Source organism: Galeopterus variegatus, unplaced genomic scaffold, assembly GCF_000696425.1.
Source record: "Galeopterus variegatus unplaced genomic scaffold, G_variegatus-3.0.2 Scaffold7976, whole genome shotgun sequence".
Classification (NCBI taxonomy): domain Eukaryota; kingdom Metazoa; phylum Chordata; class Mammalia; order Dermoptera; family Cynocephalidae; genus Galeopterus; species Galeopterus variegatus.
Genome location: NW_007734087.1, coordinates 5,714 through 17,131, shown reverse-complemented (window position 1 = coordinate 17,131; position 11,418 = coordinate 5,714). Strand labels below are relative to the sequence as shown.

General features: G+C 42.2%; 1 long non-coding RNA gene across 1 annotated transcript; it reads right to left on the bottom strand.

Annotated features, from left to right (window-relative positions):
• Positions 1-8,543: 8,543 nt before the first annotated feature.
• On the bottom strand, positions 8,544-10,327 carry LOC103608059. Its single transcript, XR_552013.1, has 3 exons — positions 10,280-10,327; positions 9,731-9,850; positions 8,544-8,783 (listed from the first exon to the last, which is right to left on the bottom strand). It is a non-coding gene; the product is annotated as an uncharacterized LOC103608059 (long non-coding RNA).
• Positions 10,328-11,418: the final 1,091 nt, after the last annotated feature.

The window sequence follows — 11,418 nt, the reverse complement described above, 5'->3', positions numbered from 1 at the left end:
TATTGACCTAGCTTTTATTTGTACAAATGGGTGAGGTAAGAGTAGGAGGAAAGGCATCTGTAAGCATCCTATCATGACTAGAAGTTTTTCTTTCAAAAGTCCCACCATAACAAATCTCAATACACATGGGAACAATTTTCTCCAGGGAAATCAGGTCATTGGTGCTGAATTTCTCTTTACAGCAAGGTGTCTTGTTGGCATTTTGGTTTTGCCTTCACAAAGGGAGTCAGAATATCTACCTCATTTTTTCCAAACTATTTACATTTCTGCCAGTGTCAGATTATTTCTGGCTGTCATGCTTGCCTACCTCCATGTTGTTGACTTAATAAATCAAACTTACCTGAATGTCCTCAAAAGTGGCCAGGAAGGAGAATATGACTTTTTTTTTTTAATAACCACACACTGCCAAGCATTTTGACTCCTTTGCACTTCTAGAGCTAAGGAGACATTCCCATTACCCCACAATGTCCCCTATTAGTTCTGTGGTTTTATTAAAACCTTTTCTCTTTCATTAAAATAAAAAGCCTCTGAAAAACTACAGTTACAGATTTTCTGCAACCCACAATTTATAGCTGCTACTTGCAACCTTCAAAAGCTTTTAAAAATAGTATCAGCTCTATTATTCTACATTATGGTAATTGTAGTAAAGATTTAAGAGGCACTTTAAGACTTTTTAGCTCTACAGTATATTTCTGTTCCAATTTCTTGCTTAGGCATTTGGGAGACAAGCCTTATTTAAAAGCCTTACCCTCTGCCCCCTGATATACAGCTTCCCTCTTAACTACAGTAGTTAGACCTCACTGAACAATTAGGGAAGCTAGGTCTCCAATTAGAGCTCAGCAAAACATGGGGCAGAGCACCTCTTTCCAGAAGCCCGTTCCATTTATATGCACCTGGCAATAATCAAAATTTTTCTCCTGTGCTAGGAGCCTTTGACCTCTCTGTTATGCTTCACATTCTTTTGCTAACTCCCCACCCCTCCTTTGCTCCCCTAGGAAATCAGTGCAGATAATCACAAGATTAAATAACTCCAATGCCACTGCTGAATCGTTCAAAGACATTAATATAACAAACGCCCAAGGGGCCAGAGGAATTTATGTAGTATTGAAATTAAGCTGACCTCACCCTATCTTCCACATAGATCTGTTCTTTCTAGTTAACCTGTGTTTTTCTCTTGTTGCCCAGTCTAGGATGGTTATAATTCAAAACAACCAAGGAAACAGCTAATGGAATTTCCACAACTGTGAGCATGCACAAATCCCGATCTGGCATTGTCTTTTGTATTCAAAACACCAAATGGGATGAGCATTTTAAACACAATTCCCTCCACAGACCACATTGCTAAGGCATTCTTCTTGGGCATAAACCATATGGAAAAACCATACATTCTCTGTTCCTTCCCTTCCCTCCTTTAGGAATTCAGTAGCATCTGGACAACACAAATCTGTAACAGTCCCTGACTCTGCAAAGGATAGAGCCAGGTCCCAGACTTTCCTTGTTCCGACTTGAGCCCTCCTACTGCAGACCCACAATATTTTATTGTGTCAACAATTATCAGCCGGAGAGCTTTTTGTATGAACTTGCTCACTGAGCACATTTTTGCCCAATTCCTAGCTTTCTTTCACAGAAAAGGATAGCTCTATTCCATACCCACAGTAAATAATCTCAAGTGTTTCCACTTTGTTTTGCCTTGCTCCAAGTTTCCATGTAAATTTCAGAATAGTGAAACACAGAGATTCCTGCACACTGGTATTTTATGATTTTAATTTGCTCCAAAGCTCTGAATTTCATTATATTTTCCCATTTGTTGCATGGGATTTTTACAGTTAACAGATGTTCACTTAATAGAGCTTCCTAGTGAGCAAATCAGTTTTTTCCCTCTGGTATTCATGTAACTTTCTAGTTCTGCAGTAGCTGTTTCTGGTGCCTGCCAAGCTATCTGGCAGTGGAAGCTCAAATCAAAACGTGCAACAGCAGTTTGTAAATGTATATTCTCCTTCCTTCAGTCTCATTCGCTCCAATTTAACTCCTTCCTCGTTAACACCCTGTGAGAAAGCCGGCAAGGGGAAAACACCAACTTCGAAACTAGATAGGTTTCACAAGCAGATGAAAAGATATTCTGCACCCCATAAATATTTTCTTAGCCTCCAGCCACTGCAAATGCCAAAAATTTTAATGCATCCGAAATTATAAAAGGAAGAGTTTCCCAAACAACTGTCCTAGGCCAGTCCCCAACTAATAAGTTGTCTAAGTGTTCTACTCAAATATATTTCAGGACATTAAAATAAGTCACTATACTGAAGCAAAGTCCTTGTCCCCGGAATCCTGACTTGTCTGCTTACAGTTACTTACCTAGGAAAGTAAATGTTCTGTGGGTGTCTGCAGAGGCTGTATCAGGGATTAGAAACACAACCTAAAATCTGAGTAGCCAGCGCCTCTTCAGTACTACTGTTCGATTCAGGATACAAAGAATGACCTCTCAGGACAGGTCAGTTCGGATCCCAAATTACCCGACAAGGAGCAGAAGCGCAGGGCAAATTTCCTTACAAAGAAATGGAAGATCACAACTTGCTAGAAGTCCTCATTGTTATTTCTTGGTAGGATTCCTAAGGTTAGGGCTTGTGACAAGGGAAGGATAAGAATGGGGGTGGAGCACCAAGGAGCAACCAGCCAGGGAGGGGGCACCGGCACTGAAGAACTGCGCCAAGTGCCAGAAGGAGGTCGCCCCACACTGGCCCAGGTGGCTGCCACAGCCACCTCGCTCAGGGTTTGGCAAGACCGGGTGGTGGGAGCTGCTCATGTTGCGTCCCTCTTCGTGCTGAGACAGTTGAGAATGAACCATTGGGTTCCTTTCTCTTTTCTGTCATATGCTTAAGAGCAGAGTGCTGATTCACTGCAGTAAAATCAGAAAGGTAACAGACCCAGTTCCAGGTGGTAAGTTGAAACCCATTCACAAGGCAGAGCAGGGTATTCCCACCAAGTCAGCTCAGCCTGCAAATAGGGGAACGGGCAGGGGACAGGGCATTTTCCTAAATGTGCAGAGGGATAAGGTAGGTCACGTTCCACAGCCATGTTTTCATTCCCCCAAAGAAACTCACATTCATTGTGCAGCTGCAAATAATTACCAGGTAAAGATACGGTCACTGTATGCCATTATCCGAATGTTTCTGTCCCTCCAAAATTTGTATATTCAAATCCTAAACTCCAAGGCGATGGTGTTAGGAGGTGGGGTCTTTGGAAAGTGATTAGATCATGGGAGTGGAACCCTCATGAATGGGATTCAATGCCCTCATAAGAAGACACGAGAGAGCGCTTTCTCTTCATTCTACCATGTGAGGATGCAGGGAGAAGACCCTGACACGGGCCCTCACTAGTGAGACCATGCTGGCACGCTCAGCTCCAGATCTGTGACAAATGAATGTGTCATTTCATCTCCCAGTCTATGGTCATTTGTTACAGCAGCTGGAGCTGACAAAAACATCGTGCTTGGGGCTCTGGGACCACATAGCTGACTGGCAAGGGATTTGAAGCAGCTTCTCCTTAAATAGGGAATTTAAGGGAAGGGACATCTTGTCAGCCACATCTTGTAGAGGCTGACAGTGTGAGTGGAAAATGGAGCCAAAGAGCATCTTCTAGATAGTTTTCCTTCCGGTGCTATCCAGCCCAGAGAACCCTTGTCTACAGTGGCCGGGGAGCACTGACCTGGGGGTGGGGGGCAGGCATGATGTGAAAACCCAAAATTAACACCCAGAAATCTAGTTTCCTTTTAAAAATGGCTTCAAATAAGCCAAGAAAAGACATGGAGGAACTGTAAGTGCACGTTACTAGGTGAAAGAAGCCAATCTGAAAAGGCTATGTACTGTATGATTCCAACTAAATGGCATTCCGGAAGAAGAAAAATGCTGGGGCTGGTACAAAGATCAGTAGCTGCCGGGTGCTGGGGGGAGGGAGGGATGAATACGCAGAGCACAGGGGATTTTCAGGGCGGTGAGGCTGCTCTGTACGACACTATAATGGTGGACACATTTGTCCAGATCCACAGAATGTACAATGCCAAGAGTGAACCCTAATGTAGACTACGGACTTTGGTCATAAGGATGTGTCATTGTAGGTATGGTACAAAGATCAGTAGCTGCCGGGTGCTGGGGGGAGGGAGGGATGAATAGGCAGAGCACAGGGGATTTTCAGGGCGGTGAGGCTGCTCTGTACGACACTATAATGGTGGACACATTTGTCCAGATCAACAGAATGCACAGTGCCAAGAGTGAACCCTAATGTAGACTACGGACTTTGGTCATAAGGATGTGTCATTGTAGGTTTATCAACCGTAACAAATGTACCACTCTGGTGGTGGCACTGATCATGGAGGAAGCTGTGTGTACATGGAGAGGGGAGGGCGTGTGTGGAAACTTTCTGTATCTTCTGCTCCATTTTGCTATGAATATAAAACTGCTCTAAAAAATTAGGTCTATTTAAGGAAAAAAAAGGGGGTGAAAGGAATTTGGGAATGTCTTCAAGTGTTTCCCTTCTCTCCTGATTAGAGACACCTAACTATCTGCAAAAGACTTGGTCCTCTTTGGATCGTGTATAGAGCTGTCTAGTTTTCTAACACAGTCTCTTCCAATGCCCTTGTCTAGAATGTTTATTCTCTGACCAGCTGTCCAGTCTGGCTGTGGCATCTATAGCTGCTGCGTTAATCATTTCTCAGGACTCAGCCAAATTTCCCCTCTTAGTCTATTTAAGGAAAAAAAAGGGGGTGAAAGGAATTTGGGAATGTCTTCATATGTTTCCCTTCTCTCCTGATTAGAGACACCTAACTATCTGCAAAAGACTTGGTCCTCTTTGGATCGTGTATAGAGCTGTCTAGTTTTCTAACACAATCTCTTCCAATGCCCTTGTCTAGAATGTTTATTCTCTGACCAGCTGTCCAGTCTTGCTGTGGCATCTATAGCTGCTGCGTTAATCATTTCTCAGGACTCAGCCAAATTTCCCCTCTTCATGAAGTTCTCCCTGATCCCCACCATTTATCCTCAACTGAATTAATATGTTTCATTTTTGTAGCTGGGAAATACTTTATTTTCTGAATGTCTTATTTGTCGGGTATATAAAGCTAAGGCCATGAGCACTTAAGATATTCACCTGAATTCTCACAGATGGCTAAACTCTGAGCCAGAAGTTAAACCCAAGTGTCTGAACTTCCACCCGAATCACTTTTTACTGTCTTTTTTACAATCTACTATATCATAATTCTTTTAATTTTTATCTTCCTCACTATTCCTTTTTCCCGAAGCATTTTGAAGTTTACTGAGTATCTCTTACATGCTACGTGCTTTAAATGCATTTCTTCCTTCCATCCTAGGACTGCTGAAAGGTGGGTTTATCAGTCAATGTCTAGTCAGAAAAAGGGAAACCACTCTGTTTCAAATATAGGAAATTTAATGCAGGAAATCACACAGGTGATGGAGAGTTGAGAAAACCAACAGGAATGGTAAGGCTACCCAGTATTTAGTAAAAACAGGAAGCTGTGACCCCGGGCAGGAAAGACAAGGGAGAAGGCATGTCACCAGAGTCCTGGGTCAATACCATTAGGGAAGCTGAAGCCATGGCCAACTTGTCCAGTGGGAACTGGAGCAGTAGAAAGAGATGCAGCTATTGCCAGAGAGGGTGCACAAAACCGAGAGAGGAAGAAATACTCTATCCCCTCTCTTCCTCCACTCCTCTACTCTCCCGTCAGTACTTTCCTTTGACCAAACCCAGAATAAGCCAGCTGAGAAGAGAGTTTGCAGGTGTCAGCCTCCACTGTGGTTCAGAGATGAGGAAGGGTGAAGAATGGCTCTGAGAGCACAGAGGCAAATATCCCACATGGTAAGTACCATCAGCTCCATTTACCAGCTCAGGAAATAGGCTGAGAGCTGAGATACTCACCCAACACTAGGTATTTAATGTGATCAACTGTGCAACGCTGTGCAACTTCAACACTGTGCAGTTGATTCCATTGCCTACAGTCTCTCACTGCCCTACAATCCAGTCAGATGCCCATAATCTCTCACTGTTCTGTCTTTGCCCTCACACAAAGAACACACAGTAGGTGTTTCCCGAGTGCCCAGTGAGCTGGATGAAACGCCAGACAAGCAGCCTGCTCTCTTCACATGTGCAGGCCTCCCTATGCGAGTTTCCAGAAGCTATTGCTTCTAACTTTAGAAAAAGTCTCATTTTTTCCCCATTTGCTGGAAAGAGAGATGCCATTATGGACTGCCCAAATCATGAACTTTCCTGGAGGATGGTTCAGAGTTAATCATAAGGGGTTTATGTCTGGAATAATATGGAATGGGATTGTATTTATGAGCAAAGGCTTTGGAATTAGACCGAACCATACACAACCCTTTTCTTTGCCACTCACAAACTGTGTGGCCCCAGGGGAAGTGCATTCACCTCTCTGAGCATTGGTTTTCCCATGGGTGAAATTAAAATAATAGGACTTATCATGAAGGACTGTTAGGAGAATTAAATTAGATCAGTTATATAAAAGATATGGTATGGTGCTTAATGCTGTTCAAGTGCCTAAAAAATATAAGAAAATATAATAATAGATATTCAGAAGAACATTCCTCAAGAAGGAATAGAACATTACACAGACCAAAAAGTAAGACCTCTCTCAAGTACTCCTACAATAATTCATGATTAAACAATAACTTGGCAATAATAAGCCAGCAATCCTGGTCAGCAGCGAACACCAGGGTCCTTACTCATACCAAGGGGGGCATTTTAACTGTTTTTTGGTTCTTAATTGGCAACAAGTTAGTAAGCCATGACTTATAAGGAATTCCATTTATCTGCATCCAGCTGATCAATATTCACTCAGCATGCTTCAGTTCCTTGCATCTCAGAGGAATGAAATAAATTGTCAGTCAGCAGCACAATTTTGTTGTAATGGTAGTGGTAATTTTTTTTTCTTGCTAAATTATTCACCTTCTCAAAAAACAATTTGATAAATGTTTATTTCTTCATAATGCATTCCAACAAACGCTGATTTGTGACCCTTGCCGTGAACTGAATTTAAATTGTGGGGAGAGAAGGGCTCCATGAAAACACTGAGACAGGGCCATAGACAAGCTCTGAAGTTATCTTTTTCTTGCTCTCAGAGAGTGGGCTGGTCTCCCACAGCATGAGGGCACTAATTGAATTTAAGAGATGTAATAAGTGAGAAACACACACAAGCACAACCTGCAGTGTGAACACCAGCACTGCAGGCTTAGAGGGGGAGCCGGTGGTACAGCACCAGGAACAGTCCCACAGCCAAGGCAGAAAGACCAAACCTCAGGGTGGTGCTGACCAGTGGTGCACGTGAGGGGACAAGAGAGTCGGGGACAGATGAGATTCTGAGTGCCTTCTGGCATCAGAAAGGCTTTCCAACCAGAAGACCATATCTAAAAAATGATAGAACACACAGGGTTATTTTCTGCTTCTGAATAACCTCCTCACCACACCACCATTTACATGGTTCCCCAGTTTGAGAAAAAGTAAGTGCTTCTTGCAGGTAGGTGGGTAGGAAGGTGGTGCCTTCCTTGCAGCACCACCCCCAAGGGAGACTTCCCCTCCTAGTTCACCCTGTCATCCTCATGTCCTCAATGGCAAATGACTGAGGGTTTTACACGGTATCTTCTCTAAATATTTGAAAGGATTTAAATTAAGAAGAACTGAAGCTCAGTGTGCCAGGATCAGCAGGACAGAGAATTATTTTCCTTTGCACTGGAAAAAATACAGAAGCTAATGCAGGCTGCTTGGTGCTTGTCCTTCCCATGAAATCATGCTGATGGAAATTCCCTCTCAGTAAAGGCCCACCACACACCCCGCACTTTCATCCTCCCTGTCCATGAAGCAAATTGCTCAGCTTTAGTTTGGTTGATACCATGAACTTTTAAACAATCACATACATTTCCCATTTTAGGACATAGAAAGTTCTAGAAAAGTACTCATGCCAGATTCTTCAATGTAAGACTTTTTTTTAACACCATGTTTTGTGTACACAACTTTTACAGTACTGCAGTCAGAGGTTTGTGAGCTTTTATATTCATGGTAGCTACTGTTTCAGTGGCAGCCCTGAGCACTCGGTGACTCACCCTTTAGATTAGAAATGTCTAAGTTCAAATCCCTACAGAGGTCAGGAAAAATAAGAGTGAAGCCAGCCTCATCAGGGAGAATTAGAGGCCATGGTAGGAACTGAAGGCACCTTGAGAGTATGAGTCCCATCCCCAGAACTGCTACTGAGCTTCAGAAAGTTGCCCTCATGGGGGAATGAAATTTCAATATTGCCAGTTCTTCTAATCTTGTCAAAGAATTGCCACATGCTTCTAATTTTTTAAGAGCTTTTGGAAATCTGGATTTTATCTAAAATCAATTGGCAGCAAATTTGATAAAAATAAAACCAGCACAGTGCGGGCCAATATGTACAGCTGTGGTTTATTATTTCTAACCAGCCTTATCCTCTTCCAAAATTCTTAATACTTTGCATTAGGCTGTATTAGGCTGCAGTGAGAAATTAAACCAAATACATAGTGGGTCCACACAACAGAAGATTATTTCTTGCTCACATAACAGTCCATGGTTGTTCCAAATCAGTTGGGATGGGTGGGCACAAAGGATGGGTGGGAGGAGGTCCTGCTCCATACAGTCATCCAGGAAACCAGGGTAAGTGGTTTTGCTGTCTTCAGTATATAACTTCCAAGATCACCCTGAGAGTTACCTCCATTCCAGTGAATACTAGCTCCTCTCTCCTGTTCTTCCTACATGGAGGCAAAGGGGGAGGAGAGAGAAGAATGGGGTAAAAGATAAAAACCCTCCTTACTCCTAACAACATTTTCTATTAAGGATTTGGGGGTCTTACTCTAGGAAAATCTAGAGAAAAGCTGACATCTTGTATAAGTGCTCCCTTTCTGTTTTTTAAAAGTGACTGGTCATAGATATGATATTCCAAAGCTTGTCAAAGCAGGCGCATTCTCCACTTTCAGATGAAAAAAACCCAAAAGTTACCAGTGATTGCTAGTGATGAGCATTATTTCACGAACATCATAGAACATTAGAGCTGGAAGCATACTTGAAGATGGATCCCAGCCTCCTCACTTTAAAGATGCATGTTTGTCAATGGCCACACAACTTACTTGAGGCAGATGAACAATTAGAAAAATTCCAAACCATTGTTTTCTCCACTACTTTACATTTCTCTAAGCTACTGTGTAAATCCATTTTGTCCAATGGCTTAAAGAAATATTCTTGTAAGATGGTTCATCTTGTTCATAAATTTCAAAGGCCAATAGCAAAAGGAAAAAGCAGGGGGAATGTAGTGGGAATCCATCATTTTTACCTTCCCAATACCCTTTCTCCCTTCTTCTGGCAACAGCATTCTAATTTTCCTTTAAGGAACAACCTGTCACCCGTTCTGAACATTGTTTGACACCAGGACCATACCCCATACCCAGGAGCAGGCAGGTGCCCCAGACCTGGCCAATCCAAGCATGCCTCGTGTGGCCAGTGTCTGACTCAGGGATAAACACATATTCCAAGAAGGCAAACAGGCTCAGTTCAGGGATTTTTGTTTGGTTACTTGGGAAGACAAAACAGACTTCTGCTGAACTTGAAGAATAAATGAAAGGGTAAGCCAGGGGCTACTAGGCCTATAGAGTTGGAAAACCCTGCCCATACATGAAGCCGATGCAGTGGAAAACAGAGTTACCTGATGGAAAGAAAGTCCTGCATCCTCTAACATCATTTGAACCTCTGGATCTAGCTTTATGTAATGTCAGTCTTTTTGTTTGTTTTGTATAAGTCAATTTGAGCCAGGTGATAACAAGTCCTGCCAACAGAAAAAGCATTGCAGAGAAATCGGCTAGCATATCCAAGGGTGAAAACTCAAAACTGACAACATACGAACTGTTTATGAGGGAAGCTCCAGAACTTATAACAGGGAAACACAAAGATATAAATGGCAAATAACAATCACAGTAGTAAGTTCTCAATAAATGTGAGCCCTGTCAGGTTCTGCTTAATTGACAACATACGAACTGTTTATGAGGGAAGCTCCAGAACTTATAACAGGGAAACACAAAGATATAAACGGCAAATAACAATCACAGTAGTAAGTTCTCAATAAATGTGAGCCCTGTCAGGTTCTGCTTAAAAAGCCTTACAAATATTAACTCATGAAAATTTTACAACCTTGTATGGTAGGTATTATCATTATCCCCATTTTACAGATATAGAAAAGTTTCTAGAGGTAACTTACCCAAGATCATAAAATTAGCAAGTCTAAAGGCAGGAATCGAATCTTCATTCTATAAAATTCAAAGATGTAGTCCTCTTTGCTGCTGTTGTAACACCTTGGGAGATATTTCTTCACAGATGACATTGGCCCCCCAAAACAAGAGAGTTCCTATAATATGTTACACAAAATACAACTAGCTTTTTCACTTATTCAAATGATAATACTCTTCCACACTGATGATTTTACCTAGACTGAAGATAAGAAAACTTAAAGTCAAGTGGGTAAAGGACACAAAGAATAACTACAATTTGTACTTATGAACATGCTAATAATACTGATTTGATCATCATATATTGTACACAAATACTGATAATGAACTCTGTACCCCATAAATATGTAAAATCAGTTATGTTTCAAGTATAAAATTTAAAAAATTAACTTGTCAGAAACAAAAAACTAAAGTCGGGGCCAATGCTAGCCTATATGGCCCCTCTGGGCAAATTGCAGCCTTTTTTCAAGGCTGATGATCATACTCTATCAGCCAAGTGCTTTTGTGCAGTGCACTTGGGCACAGCAGTGCAACCAGACACAGCAGCCCTTACAAAAGAACAAGTTAGTTTAAAGTTAGCTTAAAATCAGAAACCTGGAAAGCAACAGAGCCAGAACCATAACAAAGGTCTCCAAATGCCAATGACAGAGTAAGAGATAATTCAGTCTCCTCCTGGGTCTTTCTCCTGACTCCAGTATTACTCATACACTCTCAGTGATACAAATACTGCCATCATGTTCTTACCCCAGCCAACCGAAAGGAATAAAGACACCAAGTGGCGATGGATAGACCCAGAGCTTTGCTGTCAGGTTTTAATCCCACTTATTTCTTTTGCTTTTTGTACGGCTTTGAGCATGTTGATTAAATTTCTAGGCATTAGTCCACTCATCTGTAAAGTGGGAATACATTTCTACTCCGTTGAGTTGTTGGCATAGCGACTGGCACGTGGCAGGTACCAAACAAACGGCAGGGCTTCCTTCCTTCCTCTTCCTACCCCCAGGCTCTCTGCTCAGTTGGACTTTCAGAACAGGGCACACGTGTTAGGAGCAGGCAGCCAGCAGCGAGGTCACCATGATTCCCTGTCCTGATTAATTAGGAGCCTACAAAGCTC